At 31.1% G+C, this 12,984-nt stretch overlaps 1 protein-coding gene across 2 annotated transcripts in view; it reads right to left on the reverse strand.

The window, feature by feature from the left end:
* The window catches only part of LOC114337611 (uncharacterized), a 1,328,959-nt gene that overhangs the window by 784,156 nt on the left and 531,819 nt on the right, over positions 1-12,984 (reverse strand). The window lies entirely within an intron of this gene.

A 12,984-nucleotide genomic window follows, 5' to 3' on the forward strand; every position in this document is an offset into this window, starting at 1 on the left:
AGGGTTGCACGAACCCAGAAATGTTTAAAAGACAGTTTATTAATAAAAATTAAATTTTTTGTCCGACTTTGGATTTGACCCAATATTTTTGTCGGACACTTAGATTTTTTGATTTGGAATATAACTACTTATAACCTGATACTTTTGTCGGAAATTTTTTTTTATTTCGAGAAAAAAAACTACAGAACGATGTTTGTCGTTGTTCAAGGAGTATGTACGCAAATATCAGATCACAATTTTTCTAAAATTTTCCCTCTTGTCGGAAAATTTTTTAAGAAAATTTTGGGTTCCGATCTACGTCATATCCTTTTAAATGCTTTACTAAGTGTGTGTACCAATTTTCAGCTAAATCGATTCAAAAGTAACCGAGAAACACTGTTTTAAAATTTTTTTTTGATAATACCTCCTCGTCGATAGCCTAAAAGGATTAAGTTTTCTGTTCGTTTGCCCCAACATTTTTGTCAGACAATTATATTTTTTGTTTAAGAATATAATTACTTGTAACCTACTACTTTTGTCGGAAAAATGGTTGTAAAGATAAGGGATGCACGAACCCAGCATAATTTGAAAGTATACTTTACTAATAAAAATAAATTTTTTGTCCGACTGTCGAGTTGCCCCAATATTTTTGTCCGACACTTTGATTTTTTGATTAAGAATATAATTACTTATAACCTACTAATGTTGTCGGAAAAATGGTTTTAAAGGTAAGGGTTGCACGAACCCAGTAAGGTTCAAAAGACAGTTTATTAATAAAAATTAAATTTTTTGTCCTACTTTGGATTTGACCCAATATTTTTGTCGGACACTTAGATTTTTTGATTTGGAATATAACTACTTATAACCTGATACTTGTATCGGAATTTTTTTTTATTTCGAGAAAAAAAACTACAGAACGATGTTTGTCGTTGTTCAAGGAGTATGTACACAAATTATCAGATCACAATTTTTCTAAAATTTTCCGTCTTGTCGGAAAATTTTTTAAGAAAATTTTGGGTTCCGATCTACGCCATACCCTTTTAAATGCTTTACTTGGTGTGTGTACCAATTTTCAGCTAAATCGATTCAAAAGTAACCGAGAAACACTGTTTTAAAATTTTTTTTTTGATAATACCTCCTCGTCGATAGCCTAAAAGAATTAAGTTTTCTGTTCGTTTGCCCCAACATTTTTGTCAGACAATTATATTTTTTGTTTAAGAATATAATTACTTGTAACCTACTACTTTTGTCGGAAAAATGGTTGTAAAGATAAGGGATGCACGAACCCAGCATAATTTGAAAGTATACTTTACTAATAAAAATAAATTTTTTGTCCGGCTGTCGAATTGCCCCAATATTTTTGTCCGACACTTTGATTTTTTGATTAAGAATATAATTACTTATAACCTACTAATGTTGTCGGAAAAATGGTTTTAAAGGTAAGGGTTGCACGAACCGAGAAAGGTTTAAAAGACAGTTTATTAATAAAAATTAAATTTTTTGTCCGACTTTGGATTTGACCCAATATTTTTGTCGGACACTTAGATTTTTTGATTTGGAATATAACTACTTATAACCTGATACTTGTATCGGAAATTTTTTTTTATTTTGAGAAAAAAAACTACAGAACAATGTTTGTCGTTGTTCAAGGAGTATGTACACAAATTATCAGATCACAATTTTTCTAAAATTTTCCGTCTTGTAGGAAAATTTTTTAAGAAAATTTTGGGTTCCGATCTACGTCATACCCTTTTAAATGCTTTACTTGGTGTGTGTACCAATTTTCAGCTAAATCGATTCAAAAGTAACCGAGAAACACTGTTTTAAAATTTTTTTTTGATAATACCTCCTCGTCGATAGCCTAAAAGAATTAAGTTTTCTGTTCGTTTGCCCCAACATTTTTGTCAGACAATTATATTTTTTGTTTAAGAATATAATTACTTGTAACCTACTACTTTTGTCGGAAAAATGGTTGTAAAGATAAGGGATGCACGAACCCAGCATAATTTGAAAGTATACTTTACTAATAAAAATAAATTTTTTGTCCGGCTGTCGAATTGCCCCAATATTTTTGTCCGACACTTTGATTTTTTGATTAAGAATATAATTACTTATAACCTACTAATGTTGTCGGATAAATGGTTTTAAAGGTAAGGGTTGCACGAACCGAGAAAGGTTTAAAAGACAGTTTATTAATAAAAATTAAATTTTTTGTCCGACTTTGGATTTGACCCAATATTTTTGTCGGACACTTAGATTTTTTGATTTGGAATATAACTACTTATAACCTGATACTTGTGTCGGAAATTTTTTTTTATTTCGAGAAAAAAAACTACAGAACGATGTTTGTCGTTGTTCAAGGAGTATGTACGCAAATATCAGATCACAATTTTTCTAAAATTTTCCCTCTTGTCCGAAATTTTTTTGGGAAAATTTTGGGTTCCGATCTACGTCATACCCTTTTAAATGCTTTACTAAGTGTGTGTACCAATTTTCAGCTAAATCGATTCAAAAGTAACCGAGAAACACAGTTTTAAAATTTTTTTTTGATAATACCTCCTCGTCGATAGCCTAAAAGAATTAAGTTTTCTGTTCGTTTGCCCCAACATTTTTGTCAGACAATTACATTTTTTGTTTAAGAATATAATTACTTGTAACCTACTACTTTTGTCGGAAAAATGGTTGTAAAGATAAGGGATGCACGAACCCAGCATAATTTGAAAGTATACTTTACTAATAAAAATTAAATTTTTTGTCCGACTGTCGAGTTGCCCCAATATTTTTGTCCGACGCTTTGTTTTTTTGATTAAGAATATAATTACTTATAACCTACTAATGCTGTCGGAAAAATGGTTGTAAATAAAAAAAATTCAGGAAATTGACATCTTCGGCGCGTCCGACTGCGCATATGCCCCGTGAAAATTGTCCGACAAGGTTACCACATTATTGTAAAAAGGTTTTATGATAGATACCGTTAAAATTATCGATGTGGTAATAAATTTATTATTTTCATAAATTTGACATATTTAGCGTGTCCGACGCGTCATATGCCCCAATATTTTTGTCCGACAAAATTGTTTTCGTTGTTTATATGATAAAATCCATTGATTAAAATAGAATGACCAATGTGGTAATAAATTTTTTTCTTGCATAAAATTGACAACTTCGTCACCACTTGACAGACAAACGCCCCACTACCATAATGCGCCAAGCTCAAAATTTGTCCGACTCCATCCAAATAACAAGTACAAAAAGTTTCAACGGTGTGGTCATAAATAATATTTGTATATGCGGGCCCAAGGCCTAATACTATATATTGCTCAATAAAGAGAGCTTGCTTTCTGTTTTTTAAAATGGTGTATCATCTATATTTAAATAATAGAAACCGAGTGATTCTTTGATATTTTTTACCTGTATTATTTAAAATTATTTCTTATACAAAAATTACATAAACATTAGTCTTAGAAAACATCACTTTAGTTAAAATTATTTAAACGTTGACATTTAAAAAATTTTCAAAATCAAAGTCCATCTGTTCGTTAGCATTAGCTTCAATATCTTCCTCTGACACCTCAGTTACCTTAGAGTTCCCACAATTAGTACCCATGCACAAGGACCCTTTGCAGAATATTAAACAACTAATTCCTATCTTCCTACAACCGCAGATTTTTGTACATCCTTTGGTACATTTACATGCTATTTTTTCAAGCAAAGCTTGTGGTGCAGGAGCTTTGACAGCAAATATTGAAATTAATCCATATTTTGAAGTTTGCCCGGCCGAGTCACGTGGATCGAAAGTATTACCTATAAAAAAGAAGATTTAATCATAACACACAATCACATAAAAAAGGTATAATGAGAAATTTAAAAAATAATCCAAAAATCAAAAATCGTTGCAAGTACCTACTTATTACATTTTGAAAAAGCATATCTTATTCAAAAATAATCCTGGAATTTTTTATAATACTTATAAAACAGAATAAGCTTTCATTTTTATTATACATATAATATATACCTAAACGTAGAAAAAAAAATTATAATGGGAAAGTTAAAAAATAATCGTAAAAAATATAAAAACTCGTTAAAAGTATAAAATCTTGAAAATGATAACCTCTTTAAAAGAAGTCGTACAACATTATACAGTAGAACATTTTAAAGGTAATTGATTTCTATTCCTCTTACATGTACCATTGCATATGCCTAAAGCTGCGTAGAAAAAAGTTACAAAACAATATTAGCGAAATAACAAGGAAAATTGACCAAAATTGATGTGAGTGGCGAAATTTGAAAAATCATATTTTGAAAACTGTAAATCCTAATGACCTGTACCAAACATCATTTTAAAGAGAAAATATGTAACTTTTTTTTTCTGTGAAGCAATGCCTATACCTATATCCCCGTGGACAAAAGTTATGGGACAAAAAACAAAATTTCTTTCTTTTGGGTTTCTTTGTGCTTTTTATTTTGAATATATTTTAGTAAAAAAAAGTATCTTTGACTTTCAAAAGTTATATTTGGATAGGAAATTTAACCAGGAACAATTTTTGTGTAGACGTATTTGTACCAAAAGTGCATAGAACTCACCCTAATGTAACCTGTACCCAGGGACTAATTCACCCATTTCTCAAAAACGCACCCCTTTAAATGGTAGCACTCCGCGGTTTTTTCATATATAGAGATTCATTGACCATATCAAATAATAAAACCCCGTTAACGTTGTAGTTCCTTTCTATAGTACATAATCAATAGACTATTAGAAGTTATCGAGATACATTTAACCATTATCACCGAAATGGTCTATACGGTCACAGTGGTTACGACGCTAAACTTGATCGGACAATCTGAGTTCTTTTTGCAGCCACCCCAATTTTTTTTATCTGTTCTGAATAGAAAAAAATCTAGTGTAAAGTCGATGTACACAAAGAATTATATTGAAAAAATAAATATTGGGATGACTGAGATATGAACTTGGATTGCCCTATCACAAGTTTAGTGTTGTAACCACTAGCCCATTTGGACGATAATGCGACAAAGGCATTTATAATGCTTAGCGTGCAATCGAGAAACATTACAATCAAGTTTATACATTTAGGGCCGGTTGTTCGACCGCTAATCAAAAATGAAATCAACTGATCATTATCAAATATTTAATTACTGTCAGCAACTGTCAATGTCAACTTTGTTTGGGTTGCTGAAAACATAATTGATTACAATTATGAGATTTATTAATCAATTATGTTAATTATCATAAAGATAATTAACATAATTGATTACAATAAACTGATTGACGTACGAATGAGGGATGTTGTTATTTGATGGTTGTTAAGGGGACTTAATTATAATCAACTTCTTAATTAGCGTTCGAACAACCGGCCCTTAGTTTATAAAAAACTTTGAAAAACTCCTGATACAAGAATAAACAACGGCTAAACGCCGTAAAAATGAGTGGGGCATACAATATTCCAGCTACAAAATAACTGATATGAATCTTAAGTTGCGCAAGAATGGATTTCCATTTTGATGGAAAATAAAATTATACATAGTTTTATTTTGAAGGACTTTTTGATAGTATTTACTATATTTGAAGTAAAACTCGCCACAAAAGAGTATCTTTGATAAAGTTTGCAGTTTGATGCTCTTTTGTGGCGCGTTTTATTTCAAATATAGCAAATACTATGGAAACATCTTTCAAAATAAAACTATAATTTTATTTGCCATCAGAATGATAATACATTTTTGCGCCACGTAATATTCATATCAGATCTTTTGTAGCTGGAATATTGTGTGCGCCACTGCTTGTTTTTTATTCTTGTAAACGATTTACAGTAATTTTGTTTTATGGTAATAGGATCATTTTAAAATATTGAACTTCATTATTTTTTATTACGAATAAAAAATATTGTTCTAAAGCCTGTAACAAATAGTAGTTTTATAAGCTTCCCCATAAAAATAGTAAACGAATAAAAAAAAGAATGTGTGTGTACTTTGTACGCACGTAAGAAGTTATACTTCTATTATATGATTTCAACGAAATTAATATACTTTAAACAGTTTATTTATATTTTATTTAAATATTCAAGTAATTCTAATACTTACTACTTTTCAAAAATTTTTATTAAAAATGTACCAAAAATTAAAACAATAAAAGATTAAAACACACACAAACACATTGAAAAATGCCACAAATGATTTCTGAACAATAATTGTCGAAAAAATTTTTAGCTAAATACGTATTTTCTGAAAAAAAAATTATATAATAAATATACTTACAATCATAAAATGTATAAAAAAAAACAAGCTGAAAATGCGAGAATTATCATAACGAAAACTTTGTTTATTTGCGTATTTAAATTCATAATATGGAAAATTACTATTACGAAAAGTTGTTTAGAATTAAAAATTATGTTTCAATTTGCAATTATATCATTCTAATTTAAATGTTGTGAACTATAAAGATACTTTACTCAAAATTCATATTTTTTAAATACCTCGTATAAAATTAATAAAATTTTATATATGATGGTTGCATCATAAATCTTAGACCATGAAGAGATTTTTATGAAGAATAACTTTTCTTCGTCAAATTAAAAATGCAAGAGTTATTAATGAAAATGATTTAAAATAAACCTTGTTTTCGTTTTCAGCACCATTAAAACCTTAGGTTAGACGAAAATTAGCCATTCACCACACCGTGGTCAGTATCTTGAGAAATAAGCGTTATTTTAAGAGTGCCACTCGTCTATAAAGTAACATAACTTTTTCTTATTGCATACTTTGACTTGAAATTTTCCAAAAAACTTCTTCATGAATTATATTTTATTCCTGTGTTGGTAAAAATTATAAACTAAAAAGTTTGTCACTCAACTTTTTTAAGTAAACATGAAACTAACAAAATCTGACGACAAAATATTTAAAAATTAACAACTCCTCTTTTAATTTGTTTAAACAGTTTGAATAAAGCACATTGTTATTTAAATACTTCAACGAAGACACAGTAAAATTTTCAGAAGGAAATATTCACAGCGACAAAAGATACAGCGAGGTAAAGTCGAAAAATCATTAAAATTGATTTTTAGCATTTTTGTATAAAATTTTATTTTTTAACATGTACGACCAAGTCTAGATAAAAATAAACTTCAAATTCAGATTCAGCGGTATCGAAAATATAAAGAATTACCAAAATTGGTCATTCATCTGAAAGTTGATTTTCGTGGTCGGTATAACGTAATTTTAGGAGTTGCTACCACTCGCCTAAAAATGGAACAGTCTATTTATCATTAAAGGGGAGGCCGTATACTCGTACAACCCTTTGTTGTTAATACATTATTGCTTTCAAAATATACTCAAATTGTGTTTTTAAACATCTTATTAATTTTATATAATAATTAAATTCACTGTAAAATGTCATTTATATTTTATTAATAGCTAATTTAAAATTTAGTTTGACATTCACGAAGTGTCAAACTTAAATGTAAATACCAAATATCCTATGCTTTGCTTAACAAATTCAGATTAAAATTAGCCTACTTACTGATAGCAACGATTTCAGATGACGTTTAGTGTGTCGGAAGAAAATAAAGGGATTGTGACGTCACATTTTAGACTTTGAGGTCGGTTATCTTGAAGATGGTTACGAGATATCGAAATGCCGTTTTCAGAATTGAATTTAGAAGACAAAACTACATAAGAGTCCATCGGCTCTATGTATTACAGGAATGGCGACGCAATAACACACAGACTTTGCGAATTTATAAACGAAAAGTTTTCGTTGAAAACAAAATAATAAAAGTTTCTATTGGGATTCGAACCCACTTATGTTTCCGCAGTTAGTATTGGAATTCATTCATCTTACACTTCTACCCACGGAGACACCTGCATCATGTGGGAAGATCGACGAACTAAACGGTTTAAACTTTTGACAGTTCTGAATTTAACCAAATTATTTTGATTTTTGTAGAATATTGAAATATTGAAATATTAAAATACGACAAAACATAGAGTACGAAAACAATATATTAGGTGGATATTGACAAAAATTTGGATGGTAATCAAATTATGTAAATCAAAGCATTACATGCTTTTTTGATAGGTTCATTTTATTAAATTTAAATAGGTAGGTACCTATGTAATTTTATTAGGATACTGAAACATTTACAATTATTACGTACCTGTCGCTTTTAAAAACCATTTAAAAAGTCACTACAGTATAAACTTGCTTTTTCTCTGCCATCACAACACTAAAAACTAATATACACAACATTTGTTGATCCATAATCTCCAACAATTATTGACAGATGATTTTAACACCCAATACGATCCCGTGTAACGTTTGAGCGACTAAATATACTTTCATATATTACGATAATTGACTAATATACTGTCGGTGTGCGCATGCGCCAGGGAATGTAAAAATTCACCCTCGTGCCTAAAGAAGTATAACTTCAAAAACTTTAAGGTAAATTATTGTAACTTTTATATATTTTCGGCTGGGAATCTCCTCGAACTTGGCTTTATCTTCAGGTTGACCCAGAAACTCCAAGACAAAGTCAAGTAACGAATAAATAGTCTTCGGGGCGTCGTGGTGTAACGTTTAAATATGGTCCATTATGTAAATGGGTCGTGCCGCAATTAGCATACTACATTCGCTATTTCGCAGAAGGAGGTATTGCTCTATTTAATATACCTACCCGCTGCTCGCTAGCAGGATGCTTTCGCTTTATGTGCACTTTCAGTTCTGTCTACGTTCAATGTTGTTAAATGTTTAGTCCTCTATTTTAGCAAAACAAATTTTGCATCTTTAAGATCTGCTCCTTTACTCAGTTCCGTAAATGTTCTGTCTCTTTTATTATGTTAAAATATCACCTTATTTACACAAAGCCGAGTATTTATATCTAATATATTTAATGGTGTAAAATAAAGCAGGAAGCGGAATTGTACTTGAATATTTTAATTAAATACATTTCAGTTGAGTAAACGCATTAAATCGAGTCTTTAAACTTGTACTGTTTTTAGAATTTTGAGAAATATTTAGTTCAAATTTACAATTTCCGGTGATACACAAGCTTTACAATTTAAATAAACGAATTTCTCTATAAATACTTTGTTCTTTAGAGATTTTAGTGGAGTCACTGAAGGTTTTCACCTCCGGTTTCGTTGAACCCTTATCGATTTTCATGGAAATTAGTGAGTAGTTAGAAGATACTTCAGGAAACAAATGTGACCTGATGCCAACTTGCGCTTTTACCCTGGGGGTGGATGCCACCCCTTCTCGCTGGTGAAATTTTTTTAATAAAAAAAATAACAGAAATCGATAGAGAGGCAACTTATAAGCAAAATTTGTTTATAAAGTTATTAACAAATCAAGACTTTTTTTATATATATATATATATATATTGTTGTGATCTTGATTATTGATATGAGATAATATTTTTATATGTCATTTAATTTAATCAATGCATTAATAATAATCTAATTAATTTACCAGATCACATATCAATATGTTTTCAATCTCAGGGCTTTTTATAAAATTAATTACTTACATACGTGGCTTCTAAGTATTTCTTAATGGTTCCTAATCGGGATAGGAAAGAAAAAAGTAAAATAATAACACATATGGGTTACAATTGTAATCAAAATATTGTTTATTTTATTTAAATGGCAATCACTGCTTAATATTTGCTATATCTTATTATTCTTAAACATAACATTTACACATGAGAATCTTATTTCCTTTTGATTTCCAAATGAAAGTTTTTATTAACATTTAACTATTATGATTTATTAGCAACAATTCTATTTAAGTTTTATGAAGCTTTTCTGATATTATTGATTATGTTTCTTCAATTTTAAATGTGGTATTTACTACGAAAAACCCATACATTCATGTCCAAACAAATGAGACTGACCTTTTTCTGGTGCACTGAGAATGTCTTCACACAAGACCCGTTTCCTGCTATCCTTGGCTGCAATCAAAACCTCGTCCTGGCTTCCAGTAATGTTCTCCTCTGAAACTGGCTCGTATAGCTCTCGTTTCCTGCTTCTGTCGTGATGCTGTGTTCTACCTTTTTCGAAACTGCAATCAGCTACCGGGAACTCTTGGCTCAAGGAGGTTCTTTTACTCTCAACCTGGCCTACCTCTCGTTCTACGATAGATACTCCACACTCACGGAACTACACCGGCTTTCTCACTCTCCGTACACTACCGTCTACTACTCGACTTCACTTCTCGACAGCTCAAAACATTCTGGTCTCTATTTGTCATTCATTCCCCTACTTTCTAAATATCCCTTCCAGATTCACAAATCAAAATTCCACCACCAACTCTCATTCGCAGTATTCCTCAAAACCAATTTTTAAACTTTCTAAATATGCTTAATGGATTTCAAAGAAAATAGTTAATTCCCATTCTAAAATTACTTTCTACTATATACAAATTTTAATGACCTATTCTCTATTTCCACTTAGTCTTATTTAGCATCGGCTAATGATCGATCCTTCCGCGAACAAACGATAATGACCTATTAACGATTTCACTTGAGTCTTATTTAATCACTTCTTAAAATTAAATATAACAATTTGTTGTATACAGGTTGTTCTAAATTTATATGCCCGTGGTTGAGAAAATTGAAAATATTTTATATTAAATTGAATTCTGTTTGTAATTATCACATTTTAATTTTTTTATCAAATAGAAATATAACAAATCCCCGCCTTGTATTCGATAAAATTTATCTGCATTTTTAAATAAATTTTTTCGAGGCAAAACCAACTCCCTGTATATTTCCTTACTTTAATCTACGTCTTATATCCTAACTTACTATCTACTTCATGTAATTCTGTCTTTTATTCGTGATATTTGTATACATCGTGAATATTATAAATTCCTCGGATCTTTTCCGAGTTCCTGTGCCTCAACTCATAACTATTTATCCCATTTTCATTATTCACGATATACGGGCCTTCGAAAACAGGCATCAACTTTGCGCAAATGCCCCCAGGAAGATTTGATACTCGTAATGCCCTCACGAGTACTTTTTCACCCTTTTGGAAAGTCACTGGTCTTCTTTTTCTATTTTGTTCCTGTCTTTGGATATATTTTTCGTTGCTTCGCCGTAATCTTCTCTGTACGGTTTCAATCACCTGTTGATATTCTTTTGGATCTTGGTCTTCCCATGGCCTTATCGGCAGTACACCCTTCATGATGTATTCTGGGGTCTCTTTTGTTACTGTGCTCGGAATTGTATTTAGATACCTTTCTATTTCCACCATTTTCCTGTCCCAGTGGCGATGTTGACCATCTGTTGCAATGCGAAGAAATTTCGTCACTTCCTGTATGAATCGTTCCGAAGGATTACTCTGTGGATGCCTGATGCTGACAAAATTTGTCTCTATTCCTCGTTCTCGAAGTTGTCCCTTGAAACGATCATTTCGGAAATACGTTGCATTGTCCAGTAGAATTTTTTTTGGTGTTCCTACTATGGCTATAAAATTGTCGATTTTTCTTAATATTTCTTCCCCCTTTGTGGTGCGGCAACTATATAATTTTACGTATTTTGAAAACACATCCACCATTACCAGAATATGTTTGTTCCTTTTAGTGGTCATAATTAGATCGCTTAACATATCTATTGCTACAATGTCTAGTTTGTTTCGGGCTTCAATATTTTTGGCAACATTTTCGTTTTTGAAATTCCGACTCTTATACTTTTGACATACATCGCACTTCTGGGTAATTTCCTTTGCAATGCGGTCATCCTGTCGGCTGATGTAATTTTCCCTAAAAACGAGCCAAACTTTTCTGCTACCGATATGCCCATTGTCCTCATGTAATTTCTTTATTATCTTTTCGGCCAATGTCTGTGTCACTAAATATAGTTCCTTTCCGTCTATTCTCTTAAAATATATGTTATTTTCTACTTCCGCTCTTCTTTTTTCTCTTTCCTCTAGGTCTTCCTGGTTTGTCCTTATCTCATTTAACGAATATATCCCTTCTTCTTGTATTAATCTATTTAGTCCCACCTGTAGAGTAATTGTTTCCTTTTTTCCGGTGTCCTCATCCCGTGTTAGAGCGTCGGCTATTATGTTGTCTTTTCCTTTTATATATCGGAACTCAAAATCATACTCCTGTAATAATAGAATGCCTCTATGTATTCTATTATTTACTAATCTATTCTTCATGATATGTACTAAAGCTGCATGGTCTGTTTCGATTGTGAATTTTGCTCCCAATAAATAAAACCTCAATTTGTTTACGCAATATAGTACACTGGCAAACTCCAATTCTGTAACACTATATTTTCTTTCATGTGTTTTAGTCACTCGAGATATAAAACATATCGGTACTTCTTGGTCGTTTTGTATTTGAGACAGAACTCCTGCAAATTTTTGTATGGACGCATCAGTTCGGAGTATAAAAGGTAAATTGTAAATGGGGTGGTATATTTTCGTTCCTTTTGAGAATTCTCGTTTTAATGTTTCGAAAGCTTCCTCCTGTTCTTCTTTCCAATTCCATTTTATTCCTTTTTTAAGCAATTTTATCAGAGGGATTTCCTTTTGGCTCAAATCGGGAATCAGCTTTTTAAAATAATTTATCGTGCCAAGAAAACCTCTCAATGTTTTCAAATTCGTTGGTCTTGGGTATTCATCTATGAGCTTGACTCTGTCTTCGGCTAATCTTACTGTTTTGGTGTCCAATTGAAAACCCAAATAAATGACTTCTTTTTGAAAAAATTGACATTTTTCAATGTTTAATTTCAATCCCGCTGTGTCCAATTCTTTCAGAATTATTTCTATGTGTTCCAGATGACTCTGAGTATCTTGTGAAAAAATTAATAAATCATCGATATAATGAACTATGAAATCTTCATGGCGATTCAAAATGGTATGTAGAGCTCGGACGAGTGCAGCACAAGCACTCTGCAATCCAAATGGCACTACCTTAAACCGGTAGACAATACCATCAATAGAAAAAGCGGTGTAGTTTCTACACTTTTCAGCTAACGGTAT

This window comes from Diabrotica virgifera, chromosome 4, assembly GCF_917563875.1.
Source record: "Diabrotica virgifera virgifera chromosome 4, PGI_DIABVI_V3a".
NCBI classification, from domain to species: Eukaryota; Metazoa; Arthropoda; class Insecta; order Coleoptera; family Chrysomelidae; genus Diabrotica; species Diabrotica virgifera.